At 42.1% G+C, this 25,392-nt stretch overlaps 1 long non-coding RNA gene and 12 other non-coding genes across 13 annotated transcripts in view; 12 read left to right on the forward strand and 1 right to left on the reverse strand.

Moving 5' to 3' along the window:
* LOC141065393 (uncharacterized) overlaps positions 1–25,392 on the reverse strand; it is a 250,650-nt gene that overhangs the window by 44,050 nt on the left and 181,208 nt on the right. The window lies entirely within an intron of this gene.
* TRNAV-CAC (transfer RNA valine (anticodon CAC)) lies at positions 1,804–1,876 on the forward strand. Its single transcript has one exon. It is a non-coding gene; the product is annotated as a tRNA-Val (tRNA).
* On the forward strand, positions 6,208–6,280 carry TRNAV-CAC (transfer RNA valine (anticodon CAC)). Its single transcript has one exon. It is a non-coding gene; the product is annotated as a tRNA-Val (tRNA).
* On the forward strand, positions 7,219–7,291 carry TRNAV-AAC (transfer RNA valine (anticodon AAC)). Its single transcript has one exon. It is a non-coding gene; the product is annotated as a tRNA-Val (tRNA).
* TRNAV-AAC (transfer RNA valine (anticodon AAC)) lies at positions 20,006–20,078 on the forward strand. The gene has a single exon. It is a non-coding gene; the product is annotated as a tRNA-Val (tRNA).
* Positions 20,165–20,237, forward strand: TRNAV-CAC (transfer RNA valine (anticodon CAC)). Its single transcript has one exon. It is a non-coding gene; the product is annotated as a tRNA-Val (tRNA).
* TRNAV-UAC (transfer RNA valine (anticodon UAC)) lies at positions 20,335–20,407 on the forward strand. The gene has a single exon. It is a non-coding gene; the product is annotated as a tRNA-Val (tRNA).
* Positions 21,176–21,248, forward strand: TRNAV-AAC (transfer RNA valine (anticodon AAC)). Its single transcript has one exon. It is a non-coding gene; the product is annotated as a tRNA-Val (tRNA).
* Positions 21,335–21,407, forward strand: TRNAV-CAC (transfer RNA valine (anticodon CAC)). Its single transcript has one exon. It is a non-coding gene; the product is annotated as a tRNA-Val (tRNA).
* Positions 21,505–21,577, forward strand: TRNAV-UAC (transfer RNA valine (anticodon UAC)). The gene has a single exon. It is a non-coding gene; the product is annotated as a tRNA-Val (tRNA).
* On the forward strand, positions 22,344–22,416 carry TRNAV-AAC (transfer RNA valine (anticodon AAC)). The gene has a single exon. It is a non-coding gene; the product is annotated as a tRNA-Val (tRNA).
* Positions 22,503–22,575, forward strand: TRNAV-CAC (transfer RNA valine (anticodon CAC)). The gene has a single exon. It is a non-coding gene; the product is annotated as a tRNA-Val (tRNA).
* TRNAV-AAC (transfer RNA valine (anticodon AAC)) lies at positions 23,513–23,585 on the forward strand. The gene has a single exon. It is a non-coding gene; the product is annotated as a tRNA-Val (tRNA).

Raw genomic sequence — 25,392 nt, forward strand, 5'->3', positions numbered from 1 at the left:
AGACAGCATTATATTCTTCTTTAGATATGCCTCCCTCTTTCCATTTTATAAACATTTTTTTCTACCTTTTTAGCATGTGCTTAAGTTCTGTGTTCACCCATCCTGGTTTCCTTAAATGCTTCCTATTCTTCCCTCTTTTCGGAATTGTTAACAACTGTGCTTTGAGAATTTCATTTTTCAAGATTTCCCATCCTTCCTGGACATTTTTGTCTTTAAGGATATCCAGCCATTGGATCCCTCCAATTATCTTTCTGAATCCCTTAAAATCTGCCTTTCTGAAATCTAACCTTGACGTCTGAGTCTTCACAGGTCTTCCACCTCTAGTTATCCAAAATTCTAAAATAGCATGGTCGCTACCTCCTAGGGTCCCAGCCACTTTTACCTCCTCAACCATTTCCTCCCTGTTTATAAGGATTAGATCCAAGGTAGCAGTTCCCCTTGTTTTCTCCTTTACCTTTTGGAAGATAAAGTTGTCAGCAAGAGAGGATAAGAATTTCCTTGACCTGTTAGTTTTGCCTGAGAGAGATTCCCAACAAATGTCTGGATAGTTGAAATCTCCCATGACAACTATGTCATATTTTTTGGAGAACTTGGCCATTTGATGCATAAAGAGTTCATCCATAGCTTCAGCTTGCACAGGCGGCCTGTAGTAAATGCCTACAATGGTGTCCTTTCCATTGTTCTGTCCTTGTATTCTTACCCAAACAGTTTCCACAGAACTCCCAGTCTCTGAAGCTTCAATCTCTGTGCAGATATACGCGTTTCTAACATACAATGCGACACCTCCTCCTCGTTTATCAAGTCTGTTTCTTGCAAATAAGTTGTATCCTTCTAGTCTTGTATACCAATCATGTGTATCGTCCCACCAAGTTTCAGTGATTCCAATGACATCATATTTTTTTTCCTGTGTTAGTAGTTCCAATTCTCCTTGTTTGTTGCCCATGCTTTGTGCATTAGTATAGAAACATTTTAGTTTGTGATTGATTTCTCTTTCTCCAATATTTTTATTAATTAGATTCTTTTGTCTTTGTTCTTCCTTTCCACTTCTAATAGCAGAGTTCTCAATAGCATTTGTCAGGTGTATGGCTTTTTCTGGTCTTTTGCTTTCCTTCCCATGTTGTTCTAGTTTAAAGCTCTCCTTACAAGTGTAGCAAGATGACTTCCAAATACATGTTTTCCAGTCTTCGTAAGGTGCACCCCATCTCTAGCAAGTAGTCCATCGTATAAGTAGTTCACTCCGTGATCCAGAAATCCAAATCGTTGCTGACGGCGTAATGAGCATTACTTTTACCAATGTGATTATTTCTACCCGTTTTTGCTTTTGGCAAGCATGTGTGTTTTTGACAGTGTCTAAGTGTTCCTAATTCAAGTAACACCTGATAGGATCAAGGTGCGAAAGCAAGCATCTAGGTGCTTTTTCTTTTTGGCTTTTGGACAAAGGCATGAGAATGTTTTGTGGAGCATGGTTTTGTTTCCCTGTTTGTTCTTTTTCTCCAATAGCCTGACAAATGAAAGGTTCCTGTGTTGCAAAATGCACTTTGTCCTGTCTTCAGACATAGAGGAAGACCTCTTGACTTTGGCTGGCTGTTTTTTTCTTTTTCAAGTTCATTTCAGCATGTTTAAACATCTTTAGCTTTGCATGGAGTTTCTGAAGTGTAGTGGTTGTCACGTTCTCCTCACACGCGAGCGTTCCCCAGTTCGAAACTAGATAGAAGCATGACATTAGGCGTTGATATTAAAGCGTTTGACGTTGAGTCTTTGTTCTCGATGGCTGGTCATGACCACAGGAACCTTCCGCAGCCGGTTTCTGTAGTGTAGTGGTTATCACGTTCGCCTCACACGCGAAAGGTCCCCAGTTCGAAACTGGGCAGAAACACGCTGTTACCCTTTGGTATCCAAGCTTTTGACTTTCAGTTCTTGATCTCGATTGCTTGTTGTCACCACAGTCAGCGCTTGCATCTGGTTTCTGTAGTGGTTATCACGTTTGCCTCACACGCAAAAGGTCCCCAGTTCGAAACTGGGCAGAAACATTGCTTTTCTCTTGGAAAACGATCTTTTTGATTTTCAGTGCTTGTTCTTTATTGCTTGCCATGACCACAGCATTTTTTGCTTGTTTGAATCGGTTGGTTTCTGTAGTACTACCACTACGGTTAACACGTTCGCTTTACGCGCAAAAAGTCCTCAGTTCGAAACTGGGCAGAAACACATCGTTCCTCTTGCAAACTAGCACTTTTGACAATGAGTGCTTGATCTTTAATGCTTGCCATGACCACAGTAAACGATCTTGTCTCGTTACTGTAGTGTAGTGATTGTCCTGTTTGCCATCCTCCTGAAAGTTCCCTGTTTTGATCCCGGGCAGAAACATGTGGCTTTTCTTTATTTTGATCACAAACGTATATTGTTGGCTTAATTAGCCTTAGTTAGCATATTCTATTGCTGGTTTAATGAGCATTACTTTTAGCAATGTGATTATTTCTACCCGTTTTTGCTTTTGGCAAGCATGTGTGTTTTTGACAGTGTCTAAGTGTTCCTAATTCAAGTAACACCTGATAGGATCAAGGTGCGAAAGCAGGCATCTAGGTGCTTTTTCTTTTTGGCTTTTGGACAAAGGCATGAGAATGTTTTGTGGAGCATGGTTTTGTTTCCCTGTTTGTTCTTTTTCTCCAATAGCCTGACAAATGAAAGGTTCCTGTGTTGCAAAATGCACTTTGTCCTGTCTTCAGACATAGAGGAAGACCTCTTGACTTTGGCTGGCTGTTTTTTTCTTTTTCAAGTTCATTTCAGCATGTTTAAACATCTTTAGCTTTGCATGGAGTTTCTGAAGTGTAGTGGTTGTCACGTTCACCTCACACGCGAACGGTCCCCAGTTCAAAACTGGATAGAAGCATGACATTAGGCGTTGATATTAAAGCTTTTGACGTTGAGTCTTTGTTCTCGATGGCTCGTCATGACCACAGTAACCTTCTGCAGCCGGTTTCTGTAGTGTAGTGGTTATCACATTCGCCTAACACGCGAAAGGTCCCCAATTCGAAACTGGGCAGAAACACGCTGTTACCCTTTGGTATCCAAGCTTTTGACTTTCAGTTCTTGATCTCGATTGCTTGTTGTCACCACAGTAAGCGCTTGCATCTGCTTTCTGTAGAGTAGCGGTTATCACGTTCGCCTCACCCACGAAAGGTCCCCAGTTCGAAACTGGGCAGAAACACAGCTTTTTCTCTTGGAAAACGATCTTTTTGACTTTCAGTGCTTGTTCTTTATTGCTTGCCATGACCACAGCATTTTTTGTTTGTTTGAATCGGTTGGTGTCTGTAGTGTAGTGGTTATCATGTTCGCTTAACACGCGAAAGGTCCCCAGTTCGAAACTGGGCAGAACCACGCTGTTACCCTTTGGTATCCAAGCTTTTGACTTTCAGTTCTTGATCTCGATTGCTTGTTGTCACCACAGTAAGCGCTTGCATCCGCTTTCTGTAGTGTAGCGGTTATCACGTTCGCCTCACATGAGAAAGGTGAGTCTTTGTTCTCGATGGCTCGTCATGACCACAGAAACCTTCCGCAGCCGTTTTCTGTAGTGTAGTGGTTATCACGTTCGCCTAACATGCGAAAGGTCCCCAGTTTGAAACTGGGCAGAAACACGCTGTTACCCATTGGTATCCAAGCTTTTGACTTTCAGTTCTTGATCTCGATTCCTTGTTGTCACCACAGTCAGCGCTTGCATCCGGTTTCTGTAGTGTAGAGGTTGTCACGTTCGCCTCACACGCGAAAGGTCCCCAGTTCGAAACTGGGCAAAAACACTGGTTTTTCTCTTGGAAAACGATCTTTTTGACTTTCAGTGCTTGTTCTTTATTGCTTGCCATGACCACAGCATTTTTTGTTTGTTTGAATCGGTTGGTTTCAGTAGTGTAGCGGTTATCATGTTAGCTTTACACGTGAAAGGTCCTCAGTTCGAAACTGGGCAGAAACACAGCGTTCCTCTTGCAAACTAGCGCTTTTGACAATGAGTGCTTGATCTTTAATGCTTGCCATGACCACAGTAAACGCTCTTGTCTGGTTACTGTAGTGTAGTGATTGTCCTGTTTGCCATCCTCCTGAAAGTTCCCTGTTTTAATCCCGGGCAGAAACATGTGGCTTTTCTTTATTTTGATCACAAACGTGTATTGTTGGCTTAATTAGCCTTAGTTAGCATATTCTATTGCTGGTTTAATGAGCATTACTTTTACCAATGTGATTATTTCTACCCGTTTTTGCTTTTGGCAAGCATGTGTGTTTTTGACAGTGTCTAAGTGTTCCTAATTCAAGTAACACCTGATAGGATCAAGGTGCGAAAGCAGGCATCTAGGTGCTTTTTCTTTTTGGCTTTTGGACAAAGGCATGAGAATGTTTTGTGGAGCATGGTTTTGTTTCCCTGTTTGTTCTTTTTCTCCAATAGCCTGACAAATGAAAGGTTCCTGTGTTGCAAAATGCACTTTGTCCTGTCTTCAGACATAGAGGAAGACCTCTTGACTTTGGCTGGCTGTTTTTTTCTTTTTCAAGTTCATTTCAGCATGTTTAAACATCTTTATCTTTGCATGGAGTTTCTGAAGTGTAGTGGTTGTCACGTTCACCTCACACGTGAGCGGTCCCCAGTTCGAAACTGGATAGAAGCATGACATTAGGCGTTGATATTAAAGCTTTTGACGTTGAGTCTTTGTTCTCGATGGCTTGTCATGACTACAGTAACCTTCCGCAGCCGGTTTCTGTAGTGTAGTGGTTATCATGTTCGCTTAACACGCGAAAGGTGCCCAGTTCGAAACTGGGCAGAAACACGCTATTGCCCTTTGGTATCCAAGCTTTTGACTTTCAGTTCTTGATCTCGATTGCTTGTTGTCACCACAGTAAGCGCTTGCTTCCGGTTTCTGTAGTGTAGCGGTTATCACGTTCGCCTCACACGCGAAATGTCCCCAGGTCAAAACTGGGCAGAAACACAGCTTTTTCTCTTGGAAAACGATCTTTTTGACTTTCAGTGCTTGTTCGTTATTGCTTGCCATGACCACAACATTTTTTTTTTTTTTTGAGTCGGTTGGTTTCTGTAGTGTAGCGGTTATCACGATCGCTTTACTCGCGAAAGGTCCTCAGTTCGAAACTGGGCAGTAACAAAGCGTTTCTCTTGCAAACTATCGCTTTTGACAATGAGTGCTTTATCTTTAATGCTTGCCATGACCACAGCATTTTTTGTTTGTTCGAATCGGTTGGTTTCTGTAGTGTAGCGGTTATCACGTTCGCTTTACACGCGAAAGGTCCTCAGTTTGAAACTGGGCAGAAAAACAGCCTTCCTCTTGCAAACTAGTGCTTTTGATAATGAGTGCTTGATCTTTAATGCTTGCCATGACCACAGTAAACGCTCTTGTCTGGTTACTGTAGTGTAGTGATTGTCCTGTTTGCCATCCTCCTGAAAGTTCCCTGTTTTGATCCCGGGCAGAAACATGTGGCTTTTCTTTGTTTTGATCACAAACGTATATTGTTGGCTTAATTAGCATTAGTTAGTATATTCTATTGCTGGTTTAATGAGCATTACTTTTACCAATGTGATTATTTCTACCCGTTTTTGCTTTTGGCAAGCATGTGTGTTTTTAACAGTGTCTAAGTGTTCCTAATTCAAGTAACACCTGATAAGATCAAGGTGCTTTTTCTTTTTGGCTTTTGGACAAAGGCATGAGAATGTTTTGTGGAGCATGGTTTTGTTTCCCTGTTTGTTCTTTTTCTCCAATAGCCTGACAAATGAAAGGTTCCTGTGTTGCAAAATCCACTTTGTCCTGTCTTCAGACATAGAGGAAGACCTCTTGACTTTGGCTGGCTGTTTTTTTCTTTTTCAAGTTCATTTCAGCATGTTTAAACATCTTCAGCTTTGCATGGAGTTTCTGAAGTGTAGTGGTTGTCACGTTCACCTCACACGCGAACGGTTCCCAGTTCGAAACTGGATAGAAGCATGACATTAGGCGTTGATATTAAAGCTTTTGACGTTGAGTCTTTGTTCTCGATGGCTCGTCATGACCACAGTAACCTTCCGCAGTCGGTTTCTGTAGTGTAGTGGTTATCACGTACGTCTAACACGCGAAAGGTCCCCAGTTCGAAACTGGGCAGAAACACGCTGTTACCCTTTTGTATCCAAGCTTTGAATTTCAGTTCTTGATCTCGATTGCTTGTTGTCACCACAGTAAGCACTTGCTTCCGGTTTCTGTAGTGTAGCGGTTATCACGTTCGCCTCACATGCGAAAGTTCCCCAGTTCGAAACTGGGCAGAAACACAGCTTTTTCTCTTGGAAAACGATCTTTTTGACTTTCAGTGCTTGTTCTTTATTACTTGCCATGACCACAGCATTTTTTGTTTGTTTGAATTGGTTGGTTTCTGTAGTGTTGTGGTTATCACGTTTGCTTTACACGCGAAAGGTCCTCAGTTCGAAACTGGGCAGAAACACAGCGTTCCTCTTGCAAACTTGCGCTTTTGACAATGAGTTCTAGATCTTTAATGCTTGCCATGACCACAGTAAATGCTCTTGTCTGGTTACTGTAGTGTAGTGATTGTCCTGTTTGCCATCCTCCTGAAAGTTCCCTGTTTTGATCACGGGCAGAAACATGTGGCTTTTCTTTCTTTTGATCACAAACGTATATTGTTGGCTTAATTAGCCTTAGTTAGAATATTCTATTGCTGGTTTAATGAGCATTACTTTTACCAATGTGATTATTTCTACCCGTTTTTGCTTTTGGCAAGCATGTGTGTTTTTGACAGTGTCTAAGTGTTCCTAATTCAAGTAACACCTGATAGGATCAAGGTGCGAAAGCAGGCATCTAGGTGCTTTTTCTTTTTGGCTTTTGGACAAAGGCATGAGAATGTTTTGTGGAGCATGGTTTTGTTTCCCTGTTTGTTCTTTTTCTCCAATAGCCTGACAAATAAAAGGTTCCTGTGTTGCAAAATACACTTTGTCCTGTCTTCAGACATAGAGGAAGACCTCTTGACTTTGGCTGGATGTTATTTTCTTTTTCAAGTTCATTTCAGCATGTTTAAACATCTTTATCTTTGCATGGAGTTTCTGAAGTGTAGTGGTTGTCACGTTCACCTCACACGCGAACGGTCCCCAGTTCGAAACTGGATTGAAGCATGACATTAGGCGTTGATATTAAAGCTTTTGACGTTGAGTCTTTGTTCTCGATGGCTCGTCATGACCACAGTAACCTTCCGCAGCCGGTTTCTGTAGTGTAGTGATTATCACGTTCGCCTAACACGCGAAAGGTCCCCAGTTCGAAACTGGGCAGAAACACGCTGTTACCCTTTGGTATCCAAGCTTTTGACATTCAGTTCTTGATCTCGATTGCATGTTGTCACCACAGTAAGCACTTGCATCTGGTTTCTGTAGTGTAGCGGTTATCATGTTCGCCTCACACGCTAAAGGTCCCACGTTCGAAACTGGGCAGAAACACAGCTTTTTCTCTTGGAAAACGATCTTTTTGACATTCAGTGCTTGTTCTTTATTGCTTGCCATGACCACAGCATTTTTTGTTTGTTTGAATCGGTTGGTTTCTGTAGTGTAGCGGTTATCACGTTCGCTTTACACGCGAAAGGTCCCCTGGTCAAAACTGGGCAGAAACACGCTGTTACCCTTTAGTATCCAAGCTTTTGACTTTCAGTTCTTGATCTCGATTGCTTGTTGTCACCACAGTAAGCACTTGCATCTGGTTTCTGTAGTGTAGCGGTTATCACATTCGCCTCACATGTGACAGGTCCCCAGTTCGAAACTGGGCAGAAACACAGCTTTTTCTCTTGGAAAACGATCTTTTTGACTTTCAGTGCTTGTTCTTTATTGCTTGCCATGACCACAGCATTTTTTTTTTGAATCGCTTGGTTTCTGTAGTGTAGCGGTTATCACGTTTTCTTTACTCGCGAAATGTCCTCAGTTCGAAACTGGGCAGAAACACAGCATTTCTCTTGCAAACTAGTGCTTTTGACAATGAGTGCTTGATCTTTAATGCTTTCCATGACCACAGTAAACGCTCTTGTCTGGTTACTGTAGTGTATTGATTGTCCTGTTTGCCATCCTCCTTTAAGTTCCCTGTTTTGATCCCGGGCAGAAACATGTGGCTTGTCTTTATTTTGATCACAAATGTATATTGTTGGCTTAATTAGCATTAGTTAGCATATTCTATTGCTGGTTTAATGAGCATTACTTTTACCAATGTGATTATTTCTACCCGTTTTTGCTTTTGGCAAGCATGTGTGTTTTTGACAGTGTCTAAGTGTTCCTAATTCAAGTAACACCTGATTGGATCAAGGTGCTGTCGGGAACCCTCAGATTACTCTTTCATCTGAAGGACCGATGTTCTTAGGTGTGAAGCACCATATGTCTCTAATCAATTGCTCCGTCGATAAGGATAACACAGACACAGGCTGTATAATACCACTCGGGATGCCTGCCAAGACACCTCTGGCTTATCAATTAGGCTTCCGTCTTTTATAGTAAAGAATTTAAACATTTACAGACATGCGCAGTACAAATGATTTCACAACTTGTTTTCTACAAAGAAAGTCACTTAGGCGAAAAAGCAGAGGTATTTGACCTTGGTTCACAAGGGAGATGTCTGAGACATCTCCTCGAAGAACAGATAAGGTTTTAAACAAGAGAATGCAACATAGACAGAACTCAATTTAACTCCTTCAGTTCCTATCATTCCCCCCTTTGACATCTTCATTTTCCACAATCTGGAACACTGGATCCTGCAACAACAGCGGATAGTGGCTCGTTCACCAGGTACTATCCCAGGCCGACGGGTTGCCCAAGGGAGACAGGTCTTCTACCTTCTCCATCCCCCAGATACTGAAGCCACGTCCATCATTGCAAGAGTACGCTCCTTCATGCCAGAAATGAGATGTCAATCTAGGACTCAAAGGAATAATAGTTAAATTCTTGTTGTTTACAGTCAAACTTCCTTATCTATTTCTACATCTTTTCTTGCATACAGAGATACACAAAAAAACAAGTTTCAATAGCACATATATTACGAAGATACAAACAACAATACGTAATAGACTTAGTATAATCCCAGTTATCCAGCCTCCAATACCCTTAAACCAATTAGCTGGATTAAGAAAGGAGAATGTATCTGACCACCAACTATCCTTAGTAGGATCATTGTCTTTATCGTACTGATCTCTAAGTTTTTGAACATCCTCTACTTTCAATTTTAACTTTATAATGCTGTTGGGATCTATATAATGACAGCAAGCTGGTCCGATGACTTGACACATACCTCCTTGCGCTGCAGTTAAATAATCTAATACTATGGTATGCTGATTAGTGGCTATGATGAGCTGATTTTGGACAGCAACGGTGGTGTTCAATATATCCAATATATCCCATATTTGGTCATCTAAGTAATCTGTAGCCCTGACTAATTTATCCCACATTTGAGTAATCATAGGATAAATAAAAATAGAACTGACAATTTTATTAGCCACACTCATCTGCACTATATGTGGTCTCCCAGAGAGGTGAGGTGTATTGTCAGCAGCTCTTTTGTACAACGTGTGTTTAGGTATGCTCTGAGTATTCAACTGGTCATTCGGAATAACAAAGTTAGCTGGAGTCAAACGACCCAGAGTACAAGCAACTTTTACCCCTACTGGCAACCATTTATATGCATTGTCTCCACATATCCAGTACATGTCACTAGGTAGGTCCCATAGGGCTGAATGTTGTAATACCAGTCTATGAACTAAATCTATGAGCGCAGATACATTCTGAAGCATACACCAATTTGGAAGTTGTCCTAAAGGGCTACAATTCCCTACATCGGGATTTCCACAGGTGGGAGTTCCTTTCTCATATCCAGATGACTCATTGCAAGGTATATTACCTGAAATATTAAAACAAGTTTCATTATTGCCCTGGGGAAATAAATTGGAATACTCACAGGACGTGTTATGCAACCTTCTTTCTAGCAGTATTGGTTTGAAGGCATCAGTAGAGTGGGAAGTTACATTAAAACTAACTTGTAGGCCATACATTGGAATTTGCCCCAGGTAGGTTAATCGAGTTCTATTCCTGGGTACCCAAGCCCCCCCTTTATATGCCAGATATTGAAGGTATGTATTACTTCCTGAAAGATTACCCTGCCACCAAGGGTATCCTACCCATCCCACAATAGGTATTCCAACAGTTGTGTTCCATAACTTCACATTATTTGTGGCATTATTAGCAAGTGTATCAGAACAACTGGTCCAGGCAAATAATTCCTCGGGTGGCATAGGAATAACAAGGAACGGAATACTAGTGGCTGATACTGGTGAATGTGTGCAGATCCAGCAATCTGCTGGAGACTGAGTGTCATTTGACCAATCATTCAGTAATTTTTCATGATGTTGTATAAACTTATTATTCAAGGACATTGGAGCATTTAGACTGTCCCACGCAGCTACCATTATTACAGATAATGCAACAAAACCAAACCAAAACATTATGCACTCTTATGCTTTGTTAACTCCTGTGGCTAGTTTGCAATGTGATGCGTGGATCCAGGTTGGTCGTCCTTCCAACTTAACAGAAGTAGGCGTTGTTAGGAGTACTTGGTAAGGTCCTTGATATCGGGGTTCAAGGGTCTTTCTGGAGTGTTTCTTGACATATACGTAATCACCAGGTTGAAGACAGTGAGTTCCTTCCACACTATCTGGATCTGGAATGAAAGAGAAAACTAGAGAATGCATTTGAGTTAAATGCTTTTGCAACTGGATTACATAACTTGTCAAATTATCCACATTGAGTGTTAAGACCTGTGGGTAGTACAACCCTGTGTTCGGTGGTCTTCCAAACAGTATCTCGAAGGGTGACAGTTTAGTTTTCCCCGTGGGTGTGTACCCTACTGAGAATAATGTTAATGGGAGACACTCTGGCCATGGTTTATGGGTTTGTTCCATGGTTTTCTGTATTTTCAATTTTAGTGTCCCGTTCATTCTCTCTACCTTCCCTGAACTCTGTGGGTGGTAGGGTGTATGAAATGCTTGTTCTACACCTATCTTGCTACATGTTCACAGACTTACCAGTGGAAAAGCCAAACTTCACATGCCACAAATGCAAGCTTGTGTCCCTGTTGGACGAAAAGTTACAAAATCTCGAAGAGAGGTTAGCTACGTTGAAGATCATTAAGGAAGGTGAAGAGTTCTTGGACAGAGCAGAATTATCTCTTCATGTTACAGAAAGAGAAGAAATTCGAAGTGCACCTGAAGAAACAGAGGAATGGAGACATGTGACCCAGAGAAGCAGGAGGATCAGGAGGCAGTCAGCACCCATACTGCTCAGAAACCAGTACCAGGCTCTCACGCAGGAAAACAATGAAGAAATACATCAGGATAAGACTTTGCCAACAAGCAGCAACCTTGTACGCCTTCAGAGTCCTCCTGGATGGAGAAAGAAAAATGTTGTGAAGAAGAAACGGAGAGTGGTGGTCATGGGGGATTCCCTGTTGAGAGGAACTGAGGCCGCTATCTACAGACCGGATATAACTTCAAGAGAAATGTGTTGTCTTCCAGGTGAAAAAATTAAAGATGTGTCTGACAGGATATCAGGACTCTTCAGACCTACAGATGACTACCCATTCCTGCTACTACATGTGGGGACAAATGACACTGCAAGAAACGACCTGGAAACCATCTGCAGAGACTTTGAAGACTTAGGCAAGAAAGTGAAAGAACTGGGAGCGCAAGTGGTCTTCTCTTCCATCCTCCCAGTGGATGGCCATGGAACAAGGAGGTGGAATAAGATTCTGCAGGTGAACAACTGGCTACGTCGATGGTGCCGTCAGCAACGATTTGGATTTCTGGATCACGGAGTGAACTACTTATACGATGGACTACTTGCTAGAGATGGGGTGCACCTTACGAAGACTGGTAAGCATGTATTTGGAAGTCGCCTTGCTACACTTGTAAAGAGAGCTTTAAACTAGAACAACATGGGAAGGGAAGCAAAAGACCAGAAAAAGCCATACACCTGACAAATGCTATTGAGAACTCTGCTATTAGAAGTGGAAAGGAAGAACAAAGACGAAAGAATCTAATTAATAAAAATAATGGAGAAAGAGAAACCAATCACAAACTAAAATGTTTCTATACTAATGCACAAAGCATGGGCAACAAACAAGGAGAATTGGAACTACTAACACAGGAAAAGAAATATGATGTCATTGGAATCACTGAAACTTGGTGGGACAATACACATGATTGGAATACAAGACTAGAAGGATACAACTTATTTGCAAGAAACAGACTTGATAAACGAGGAGGGGGTGTCGCATTGTATGTTAGAAATGCGTATATCTGCACAGAGATTGAAGCTTCAGAGACTGGGAGTTCTGTGGAAACTGTTTGGGTAAGAATACAAGGACAGAACAATGGAAAGGACACCATTGTAGGCATTTACTACAGGCCGCCTGTGCAAGCTGAAGCTATGGATGAACTCTTTATGCATCAAATGGCCAAGTTCTCCAAAAAATATGACATAGTTGTCATGGGAGATTTCAACTATCCAGACATTTGTTGGGAATCTCTCTCAGGCAAAACTAACAGGTCAAGGAAATTCTTATCCTCTCTTGCTGACAACTTTATCTTCCAAAAGGTCAGGGAGAAAACAAGGGGAACTGCTACCTTGGATCTAATCCTTATAAACAGGGAGGAAATGGTTGAGGAGGTAAAAGTGGCTGGGACCCTAGGAGGTAGCGACCATGCTATTTTAGAATTTTGGATAACTAGAGGCGGAAGACCTGTGAAGACTCAGACGTCAAGGTTAGATTTCAGAAAGGCAGATTTTAAGGGATTCAGAAAGAGAATTGGAGGGATCCAATGGCTGGATATCCTTAAAGACAAAAATGTCCAGGAAGGATGGGAAATCTTGAAAAATGAAATTCTCAAAGCACAGTTGTTAACAATTCCGAAAAGAGGGAAGAATAGGAAGCAGTTAAGGAAACCAGGATGGATGAACACAGAACTTAAGCACATGCTAAAAAGGAAGAAAAAAATGTTTATAAAATGGAAAGAGGGAGGCATATCTAAAGAAGAATATAATGCTGTCTGCAGAACCTGCAGGGCACAAATCAGATTAGCTAAAGCTGAAAATGAATTGAGGCTTGCAAGAGATGTCAAAAGCAATAATAAAGGATTTTGGGGATATGTCAAAAGTAAAAGAAAAGTCAAAGATGCTATAGGATTTTTACAGGATGAAAATGATGAAATGGTAAGACAGGATGTTGAGAAGGCTGAACTTTTAAATTCCTATTTTGCATCTGTTTTCTCTCAGAAAGGAAATGTAACATCAACTGTTATTCACTGTCCTATCAAGGGAATAGAAGAATCCAGGATATCTATAAACAGAAAGATAGTGAGGAAACACTTAGCTAGCCTAAATGAATTCAAGTCTCCAGGTCCAGATGAATTACACCCCAGAGTACTGAAGGAGATAGCAGAAGAAATTTTTGAACCCCTCTCTATAATCTTTGAAAATTCTTGGAGAACAGGAGAAGTGCCAGAAGACTGGAGAAGAGCAAATGTTGTTCCTATCTTCAAAAAGGGGAAGAAGGTGGACCCAGGCAACTATAGGCCGGTGAGTCTGACTTCTATACCAGGAAAGATCTTTGAACAAATTATTAAACAACATGTATGTCAATACCTGGATAAGAATGAAGTGATTAAACAGAGTCAGCATGGGTTTGTAACTAATAAGTCATGTCAGACTAACTTAATTTCCTTCTATGACGGTATCACTGATTGGGTGGATCAAGGAAATGCTGTAGATATAGTATATCTTGACTTCAGCAAAGCATTTGACAAAGTCTCTCATACAATCCTTATTGAAAAAATGATTAAGTATGGAATGGACAAGGCAACTGTTAGGTGGATTCATAACTGGCTTAGTGATCGGACCCAAAGAGTGGTCGTAAATGGCTGCACATCCAGTTGGAAGAATGTCTCAAGTGGGGTACCACAGGGCTCTGTCCTGGGCCCTGTATTGTTCAACATCTTTATCAACGATTTAGATGAAGGAATTGAGGGTAAACTGATTAAATTTGCTGATGACACAAAGCTAGGAGGGATAGCTAATACTAGAGAAGAGAGAGAGAGGATTCAAAAAGATTTAAATAAACTGGAGAAGTGGGCAGCAACTAACAGAATGGTTTTTAACAGGGAGAAATGCAAAGTACTACATCTGGGCAATAAAAATGGAAAAAGCATATATAGAATGGGAGGAATAGGGCTAAGTGACAGCACATGTGAAAAAGACTTGGGTATACTAATAGATCACAGACTGAATATGAGTCAACAATGTGATGCAGCAGCAAAAAAGGCAAATGCAATTCTAGGATGTATTAACAGAAGCATACAGTCTAGATCACGTGAAGTCATTATTTCCCTCTACTCCTCTTTGGTCAGACCTCATCTGGAATATTGTGTCCAGTTTTGGGCACCACATTTTAAAAAAGACATCAACAAACTGGAGCAAGTTCAGAAAAGAGCGACCAGAATGGTGACCGGTCTGCAAACCCTGTCTTATGAGGAAAGGTTGCAGGATTTGGGAATGTTTAGTTTGCAAAAGAGAAGACTGAGAGGAGACTTAATAGCTGTCTACAAATATCTAAAGGGCTGTCACATTGTAGAAGGATCAACTTTATTCTCATTTGCACAAGGAAAGACTAGAAGCAATGGGATGAGACTGAATGGGAGGAGACACAGATTAGATATTAGAAAAAACTTTTTGACAGTTAGAGTGATCAATGAGTGGAACAGGCTGCCACGAGAAGTGGTGAGTTCTCCTTCAATGGAAGTCTTCAAACAGAGGCTGGACAGACATCTGACTGGGATGATTTAGCGAATCCTGCTTTGAGCAGGGGGTTGGACCAGATGGCCCAGGAGGTCCCTTCCAACTCTACGATTCTATGATTCTATGATACTATGATCATTTGCATTACATTTTGCATTACCTCAGCAGTAAAGTGTGTACCTCTGTCTGATTCAATTGTTTCAGGGACACCGAATCGTGGTACTAGTTCCATCACCAGTTTCTTTGCAGTGGCTCGAGCTGTAGCCGTTTTCACCGGGTAGGCCTCTGGCCATCCAGAGAAGAGATCTACACATACTAGGATATTTGCATACACTCCTACCTTGGTAGCTGTATGTCGTCAATCTGCCGTCTCTGAAACGGGTAGAGAGGCCTAGGTGTCGCTTTCTTAGGGACTTTTACTGTTTTACCTGGGTTGTGCTGTGCACAGATGAGGCATGATTGTACAAGTTTCGCGGCTGCGCAACTGAAGCCAGGAGCGATCCAGAAGGCATCTACCATGGCACACATGTGACTTTTTGAGGTGTGATTGGGGCCATGTGCTGCTTGCGCCATGATTGGGAACAGGGACTTTGGTGGGCACATTTTATCCTTATTCTCCCATACTCCATTTGAGTTCAGCTCAGCTCCCAGTCTCCCCCGGTGTACCTTCTCTGTTTGGGCAGCCTTTTGCTGGAGGGATTTCAGGACTTCTAGACCCAATGTGGCTGGAATACGCTGACTCCCCGCCACCGTCCACTGCTCTCTCTAGGCCGCCTTGTGCTATTTTTGCAGCCTCGTTCGCCCTTCTATTGCCCTCTACCTCCACGGAGTCACCTTTGTGTGTGCTTTTACCTTGACAATGCCAACCTGGACTGGTAACATCAATGCCTCCATCAATTGTTTCACCAGCTCTGCATTTTTAATGGGCTTCGAATCTGTGAAAATATTAGCGACTTTACCTGCAGCGGCTCTACACGCCTCAGTGAGTGCCTTCAACTCTGCCTCCTGCGCCGACATGTGAGGAGAGAGTGGCTCCGCTCGGATTACCTCATGTGAGGATACTACTGCATATCCAGTGTAGAATCGTCCATCCTGGTGGTATCTGGGGCCATCTACAAAAAAGAAACTCAAAGTCTGCATTAGGAACAGGTTTTTCATGAATGTGTGCAAACCCAACTGTCTCCTGACTCATCAGTTCTATGCAGACATGTTCATGCGTCATGTCAAAGTATCCTTCCTCACTTGCCAATACGGTCACCAATTCCCCCTTTTCTGAATCCACAGGCAGGAGGGTGGCTGGATTCAGAACGTTACATCTTGTGAGGAGTGACATACTCAGGAATTAGTAGAGCACACTCAAGTCGGAGCTGTCTGGCCATAGACAGATGTTTTGGTTGAACTTGTAGGAGTATGGCATGGATGTCATGTGGGGAATAGATTGTCAAAAGAAACGTCAGTGTCATCTCACATGCCTTCCCTATTACGTCTCCACTTTTTTCCTTGTGCTCCAGCATACATGACAGGTCGTTTTATTGTCCTTGTTTGCTCAATTTCTTTAGCTACCTTAAGGAGGTCTTTCAGATCTACATATCTCCATTCAGGTCTGGCTGTCTGTACTGCGTCTCGTAAGTCTTTGTTCATACCGTCAATGAATGCATTCACCAGTATTCTAACATCAAGTGGGTTTATGCAAATGTACCCCATGTCTGCCCATTTCAGCTGTAACCGTCCAAGGTATATCTCTACTCTCTCTCATCTTTGCTGTGTCACATTAGTCAGGAGTACAGACTGCTCTGATTGTTCCACTGCAGCCCATTGTCTTAGTGACTCACAGTACGTCTCCCCAGATCGTGCAGATTTATCATCCATGCCCCAAGCCTGATTCTTTGTCACATCTGTGTGTCTTAATTATATGATCTAGTGCGTCACCTGCCTTTAAACTCACCAACCTCTCTAAGTCTGCCCAGGTACACTTATATGTTTGCTGTACTTCCTTTATGTGTCTGTAAAACGGGAATGGTTGGTCTTCAGGGGCAGGCAGCTGCTTCAGCAAAGCTAGCTGGTCAGAGGGGCTCCAGGGATAATACACCTGTATCTTTCTTATTCTAGTCACACTTCTAGGTCCTGATGGGGTTGGTCGTCTGATGTCTACTGTCAGCTTACTCCTCAAGGGCCAATGTCCCCACTACCCACTATCCACACTATTATGTCAGCTTCTTATAATCTTGTCTGGATAGGATTTAGTGCAATTCTCTTAGGTCAGTAGCACAGGTCACACAAGTAGCTATTCAGTCTGGATTTGTCTGAGTCTGACCACAGTGTTTACAAGTCCATCTGTTTTGTCTGGGTCTCTGATTACACTTTGTCAATCAAACATTCATAATACACCTTCCACACTGCTGCACATTCTCAAGCATCATTTATTCACTTGCTATTTTCTTCCCTTGTCTGTGCCTTTTTGTACATCCAAACATTCACACTCTGGTATTTTTGCCTTTTTCAATATTTGTCCCACTTGTTTTACTGCTTCCTTCCTTCTCTGTCTCTTGTAATTTGACACAATTTGCTATACAAATCAATCACACAACTAGAAGCAGGTTCAAACACATTAATGACCAAGCAATCACTTACAATGACCAAACAATCACTTACAATTCCCTTCTAAATTAGGCACCATATCTTACTTTTAACTTCCAATCTTCAATTAAGTACTGTTGCTTTAAAATGCACAAATCTTTCAGCGTGTACCTTACGGATAGAATTACAGAGAATTTTGAGCACAGCTCACACTCAGCAGAGATAAGAGCGAAGGGAGAAGAAAAACTGCGCAGCGCCATCCTTCACCCCTCCCATCAGAATGCAGCGTCGTCCTTCACAGAATTCTGTAGTTCTTTAGACTTATCAAAATCAATTTCTACAAAGAAACTCAAAATCACGGGATTTCACTGTAAGGGCAGATAACTGTATAATGAGATTAACCATGCCTTGCCCTTTTTCTGGCCAAATGCATTCAGGAAACTTTACAATGTAATGCCACATATAACACGAACTATATCATTACTCAATTCATTCAGTCTCAGATGTAGATTTGAAATATCTATAACGCATCTGTCCGGGATTCCACCACAACTAGAAAGGTCACAAATCTCTTGACACAAAAACGATGTGTGATGATTCATTCATACGTGCTCATTCACTGATTTTTTTTTATTTTTTTTTTTTTTTTATACTCAATTACTCATCTCTCATCTTATTCAGAGGTTCTCATAGACATATATACAAGGATTCACACAGCCTGCCTATCTTGCACTTTGGATTTGATTAATACTTTTTCCAGGTTCTTTGCTGCACTACTTCCATATCTATCCTCAATTATATCACATAACCGATTTCCTTCTTCAGGTGTCTTTCCCTGACTGTTCCCCATTTTATCTTTTATTCTTATCCTGTTTCTCTTGTTGTCTTCCTGTTAGTCCCCTGCCTTAGGTGGTGTATTGGGTAAGCTCAAGACTAGGCTCTACTATACCTCGTTACCTTCTTCCTAAGGTGCTAACAGGCTAAATGGAGTGTCTGTTCCTCGGTGTACTACGTGTTTCGTGTACTTATATGCTATGTAGCATCCGAACAGAAATACTCCCACAACACACAGGATTGTAAACAAAGTGTCCATCTATCGGGGTTCTTCAGTCATATCCTGTCACAGGCTCATTTCGTGGTCCTGTGCTCATTCTATCACACTCTTACCTGTCACAAGGTTTATTCGTAAAGGGTGTTGATTTAAGCTTAGGCGGTGACCTCCCCGAAAGGACGCTGTCACATGACCCAGTTAGGCAATATCACCACTCTTTGAACGAATACCTACTGTGCAGCTTATTTGTCTACTTTTCACAGTCCTTCAAATCAAGGCAGTCACTCAACAACCTCCTCTATTTCTAGTGCGGAATCGTCTATTGTGAAAAACTTGTCCGTCCGGGCTGCGCAGTATGAACTGTTCACCCAGCCTTATATTCCGTAATGTCAGACCTCTCCCATTTTGATTTGCATCAGCTCTTTTTCTAAAAATAGCTGTGCACAGACAGAACCTACAGTAACCTCTCATTCGAGCAGAAATTACATATGCGTGTCACACCCGATTTCCTCAGAGTTCTTATATGGACCTGATTTTACGGCCCCCTCCTCTACTAGATTCCCCTTTATACGGACCTTAGTTATAATGATAGATTATAAAGAGCAGAGAAGAGAAAAATTGATCTCTTACCTGGCCAGGTGTTTAGGTCTGCTGTTCACAATTTCATCAGTAACTGGAGTGGTCTGTAGATCGGGTAGTCTTGGAGAGGTGCCTATATCAGGTCCCTGTTTCGGGCGCCAGGAAACTGTCGGGATACCTCAGATTACTCTTTCATCTGAAGGACCGATGTTCTTAGGTGTGAAGCACCATATGTCTCTAATCAATTGCTCCGTCGAGAAGGATAACACAGACACGGGCTGTATAATACCACTCGGGATGCCTGCCAAGACGCCTCTGGCTTATCAGTTAGGCTTCCGTCTTTTATAGTAAAGAATTTAAACATTTACAGACATGCGCAGTACAAATGATTTCACAACTTGTTTTCTACAAAGAATGTCACTTAGGCAAAAAAGCAGAGGTATTTGACCTTGGTTCACAAGGGAGATGTCTGAGACATCTCCTCGAAGAACAGATAAGGTTTTAAACAAGAGAATGCAACATAGACAGAACTCAATTTAACTCCTTCAGTTCCTATCAGTGCGAAAGCAGGCATCCAGGTGCTTTTTCTTTTTGGCTTTTGGACAAAGGCATGAGAATGTTTTGTGGAGCATGGTTTTGTTTCCCTGTTTGTTCTTTTTCTCCAATAGCCTGACAAATGAAAGGTTCCTGTGTTGCAAAATGCACTTTGTCCTGTCTTCAGACATAGAGGAAGACCTCTTGACTTTGGCTGGCTGTTTTTTTCTTTTGCAAGTTCATTTCAGCATGTTTAAACATCTTTAGCTTTGCATGGAGTTTCTGAAGTGTAGTGGTTGTCACGTTCACCTCACACGCAAACGGTCCCCAGTTCGAAACTGGATAGAAGCATGACATTAGGCGTTGATATTAAAGCTTTTGACGTTGAGTCTTTGTTCTCGATGGCTCATCATGACCACAGTAACATCCCGCAGCTGGTTTCTGTAGTGTAGTGGTTATCACGTTCGCCTAACACGCGAAAGGTCCCCAGTTCGAAACTGGGCAGAAACACGCTGTTACCCTTTCGTATCCAAGCTTTTGACTTTCAGTTCTTGATCTCGATTGCTTGTTGTCACCACAGTAAGCGCTTGCATCTGGTTTCTGTAGTGTAGCGGTTATCACGTTCGCCTCACACGCGAAAGGTCCCCAGTTCGAAACTGGGCAGAAACACAGCTTTTTCTCTTGGAAAACGATCTTTTTGACTTTCAGTGCTTGTTCTTTATTGCTTGCCATGACCACAGCATTCTTTGTTTGTTTAAATAGGTTGGTTTCTGTAGTGTAGCGGTTATCACGTTCGCTTTACACGCGAAAGGTCCTCAGTTCGAATCTGGGCAGAAACACAGCGTTCCTCTCGCAAACTAGCGCTTTTGACAATGAGTGCTTGATCTTTAATGCTTGCCATGACCACAGTAAACGCTCTTGTCTGGTTACTGTAGTGTAGTGATTGTCCTGTTTGCCATCCTCCTGAAAGTTCCCTGTTTTGATCCCGGGCAGAAACATGTGGCTTTTCTTTATTTTGATCACAAACGTATATTGTTGGCTTAATTAGCCTTAGTTAGCATATTCTATTGCTGGTTTAATGAGCATTACTTTTACCAATGTGATTATTTCTACCCGTTTTTGCTTTTGGCAAGCATGTGTGTTTTTGACAGTGTCTAAGTGTTCCTAATTCAAGTAACACCTGATAGGATCAAGGTGCGAAAGCAGGCATCTAGGTGCTTTTTCTTTTTGGCTTTTGGACAAAGGCATGAGAATGTTTTGTGGAGCATGGTTTTGTTTCCCTGTTTGTTCTCTTTCTCCAATAGCCTGAAAAATGAAAGGTTCCTGTGTTGCAAAATGCACTTTGTCCTGTCTTCAGACATAGAGGAAGACCTCTTGACTTTGGCTGGCTGTTTTTTTCTTTTTCAAGTTCATTTCAGCATGTTTAAACATCTTTATCTTTGCATGGAGTTTCTCAAGTGTAGTGGTTGTCACGTTCACCTCACATGCGAACGGTCCCCAGTTCGAAACTGGATAGAAGCATGACATTAGGCGTTGATATTAAAGCTTTTGACGTTGAGTCTTTGTTCTCTATGGCTCATCATGACCACAGTAAACTTCCGCAGCCGGTTTCTGTAGTGTAGTGGTTATCACGTTCGCCTAACACGCGAAAGGTCCCCAGTTCGAAACTGGGCAGAAACACGCTGTTACCCTTTGGTATCCAAGCTTTTGACTTTCAGTTCTTGATCTCGATTGCTTGTTGTCACCACAGTAAGCACTTGCATCCGGTTTCTGTAGTGTAGCGGTTATCACGTTCGCCTCACACGCGAAAGGTCCCCAGTTCGAAACTGGGCAGAAACACAGCTTTTTCTCTTGGAAAACGATCTTTTTGACTTTCAGTGCTTGTTCTTTATTGCTTGCCATGACCACAGCATTTTTTGTTTGTTTGAATCGGTTGGTTTCTGTAGTGTAGCGGTTATCACATTCGCTTTACACGCGAAAGGTCCTCAGTTTGAAACTGGGTAGAAACACAGCGTTCCTCTTGCAAACTAGCGCTTTTGACAATGAGTGCTTGATCTTTAATGTTTGCCATGACCACAGTAAACGCTCTTGTCTGGTTACTGTAGTGTAGTGATTGTCCTGTTTGCTATACTCCTGAAAGTTCCCTGTTTTGATCCCGGGCAGAAACATGTGGCTTTTCTTTATTTTGATCACAAACGTATATTGTTGGCTTAATTAGCCTTAGTTAGCATATTCTATTGCTGGTTTAATGAGCATTACTTTTACCAATGTGATTATTTCTACCCGTTTTTGCTTTTGGCAAGCATGTGTGTTTTTGACAGTGTCTAAGTGTTCCTAATTCAAGTAACACCTGATAGGATCAAGGTGCGAAAGCAGGCATCTAGGTGCTTTTTCTTTTTGGCTTTTGGACAAAGGCATGAGAATGTTTTGTGGAGCATGGTTTTGTTTCCCTGTTTGTTCTTTTTCTCCAATAGCCTGACAAATGAAAGGTTCCTGTGTTGCAAAATGCACTTTGTCCTGTCTTCAGACATAGAGGAAGACCTCTTGACTTTGGCTGGCTGTCTTTCTTTTTCAAGTTCATTTCAGCATGTTTAAACATCTTTAGCTTTGCATAGAGTTTCTCAAGTGTAGTGGTTGTCACGTTCACCTCACACGCGAACGGTCCCCAGTTCGAAACTGGATAGAAGCATGACATTAGGTGTTGATAATAAAGCTTTTGACGTTGAGTCTTTGATCTCGATGGCTCGTCATGACCACAGTAACCTTCCGCAGCCGGTTTCTGTAGTGTAGTGGTTATCATGTTCGCCTAACACGCGAAAGGTCCCCAGTTCAAAACTGGGCAGAAACATGCTGTTACCCTTTGGTATCCAAGCTTTTGACTTTCAGTTCTTGATCTCGATTGCTTGTTGTCACCACAGTTAGCGCTTGCTTCCGGTTTCTGTAGTGTAGCGGTTATCACGTTCGCCTCACACGCGAAAGGTCCCCAGTTCGAAACTGGGCAGAAACACAGCTTTTTCTCTTGGAAAAGGATCTTTTTGACTTTCAGTCCTTGTTCTTTATTGCTTGCCATGACCACAGCATTTTTTGTTTGCTTGAATCGGTTGGTTTCTGTAGTGTAGCGGTTATCACGTTTGCTTTACACGAGAAAGGTTCTAAGTTCGAAACTGGGCAGAAACACAGCGTTCCTCTTGCAAACTAGCGCTTTTGACAATGAGTGCTTGATCTTTAATGCTTGCCATGACCACAGTAAACGCTCTTGTATGGTTACTGTAGTGTAGTGATTGTCCTGTTTGCCATCCTCCTGAAAGTTCCCTGTTTTGATCCCGGGCAGAAACATGTGGCTTTTCTTTATTTTGATCACAAACGTATTTTGTTGGCTTAATTAGCCTTAGTTAGCATATTCTATTGCTGGTTTAATGAGCATTACTTTTACCAATGTGATTATTTCTACCCGTTTTTGCTTTTGGCAAGCATGTGTGTTTTTGACAGTGTCTAAGTGTACCTAATTCAAGTAACACCTGATAGGATCAAGGTGCGAAAGCAGGCATCTAGGTGCTTTTTCTTTTTGGCTTTTGGACAAAGGCATGAGAATGTTTTGTGGAGCATGGTTTTGTTTCCCTGTTTGTTCTTTTTTCCAATAGCCTGACAAATGAAAGGTTCCTGTGTTGCAAAATGCACTTTGTCCTGTCTTCAGACATAGAGGAATACCTCTTGACTTTGGCTGGATGTTTTTTTCTTTTTCAAGTTCATTTCAGCATGTTTAAACATCTTTATCTTTGCATGGAGTTTCTGAAGTGTAGTGGTTGTCACGTTCACCTCACACGCGAACGGTCCCCAGTTCGAAACTGGATAGAAGCATGACATTAGGCGTTGATATTAAAGCTTTTGACGTTGAGTCTTTGTTCTCGATGGCTCGTCATGACCACAGTAACCTTCCACAGCCAGTTTCTGTAGTGTAGTGGTTAACACGTTTGCCTAACACGCGAAAGGTCCCCAGTTCGAAACTGGGCAGAAACACGATGTTACCCTTTGGTATCCAAGCTTTTCACTTTCAGTTCTTGATCTCGATTGCTTGTTGTCACCACAGTAAGCGCTTGCATCTGGTTTCTGTAGTGTAGCGGTTATCACACTCGCCTCACATGTGACAGGTCCCCATTTCGAAACTGGGCAGAAACACAGCTTTTTCTCTTGGAAAACGATCTTTTTGACTTTCAGTGCTTGTTCTTTATTGCTTGCCATGACCACAGCATTTTTTTTTTTTTGAATCGCTTGGTTTCTGTAGTGTAGCGGTTATCACGTTTTCTTTACTCGCGAAATGTCCTCAGTTCGAAACTGGGCAGAAACACAGCATTTCTATTGCAAACTAGTGCTTTTGACAATGAGTGCTTGATCTTTAATGCTTGCCATGACCACAGTAAACGCTCTTGTCTGGTTACTGTAGTGTATTGATTGTCCTGTTTGCCATCCTCCTGAAAGTTCCCTGTTTTGATCCCGGGCAGAAACATGTGGCTTGTCTTTATTTTGATCACAAATGTATATTGTTGGCTTAATTAGCATTAGTTAGCATATTCTATTGCTGGTTTAATGAGCATTACTTTTACCAATGTGATTATTTCTACCCGTTTTTGCTTTTGGCAAGCATGTGTGTTTTTGACAGTGTCTAAGTGTTCCTAATTCAAGTAACACCTGATAGGATCAAGGTGCGAAAGCAGGCATCTAGGTGCTTTTTCTTTTTGGCTTTTGGACAAAGGCATGAGAATGTTTTGTGGAGCATGGTTTTGTTTCCCTGTTTGTTCTTTTTTCCAATAGCCTGACAAATGAAAGGTTCCTGTGTTGCAAAATGCACTTTGTCCTGTCTTCAGACATAGAGGAAGACCTCTTGACTTTGGCTGGCTGTTTTTTTCTTTTTCAAGTTCATTTCAGCATGTTTAAGCATCTTTAGCTTTGCATAGAGTTTCTGAAGTGTAGTGGTTGTCACGTTCACCTCACACGCAAACGGTCCCCAGTTCGAAACTGGATAGAAGCATGACATTAGGCGTTGATACTAAAGCTTTTGACGTTGAGTCTTTGTTCTCGATGGCTCGTCATGACCACAGTAACCTTCCGCAGTCGGTTTCTGTAGTGTAGTGGTTATCACGTTCCCCTAACACGTGAAAAGTCCCCAGTTCGAAACTGGGCAGAAACAAGATGTTACCCTTTGGTATCCAAGCTTTTGACTTTCAGTTCTTGATCTCGATTGCTTGTTGTCACCACAGTAAGCACTTGCATCTGGTTTCTGTAGTGTAGCGGTTATCACGATCGCCTGACAGGTCCCCAGGTCGAAACTGGGCAGAAACACATCTTTTTCTCTTGGAAAACGATCTTTTTGACTTTCAGTGCTTGTTCTTTATTGCTTGCCATGACCACAGCATTTTTTGTTTGTTTGAATCGGTTGGTTTCTGTAGTGTAGCGGTTATCACGTTCGCTTTACACGCGAACGGTCCTCAGTTCGCAACTGGATAGAAGCATGACATTAGGCGTTGATATTAAAGCTTTTGACACTGAGTCTTTGTTATCGATGGCTCGTCATGACCACAGTAACCTTCGGCAGCCGGTTTCTGTAGTGTAGTGGTTATCACGTTCGCCTAAAGCCTCTTTCACCCATCAGGTTTTCGCCGTCAGGCGCGATACGGCGCTTTTGACAGAAACCGGATCCGGCGAAATGCAATGCCGGCTCCGGTTTCCCCCCAATTGACTTGCATTTGCGCCTGATCGCGCCGGATGGCCATGCGTTTCATCCGGTTTTCGCCGGATCCGGCAATGTGTCGCGATCCGGCGTCTGGAA

This window comes from Dendrobates tinctorius, unplaced genomic scaffold (genome assembly GCF_039654945.1).
Source record: "Dendrobates tinctorius isolate UK_male_01 unplaced genomic scaffold, ASM3965494v1 ptg000251l, whole genome shotgun sequence".
NCBI lineage: Eukaryota > Metazoa > Chordata > Amphibia > Anura > Dendrobatidae > Dendrobates > Dendrobates tinctorius.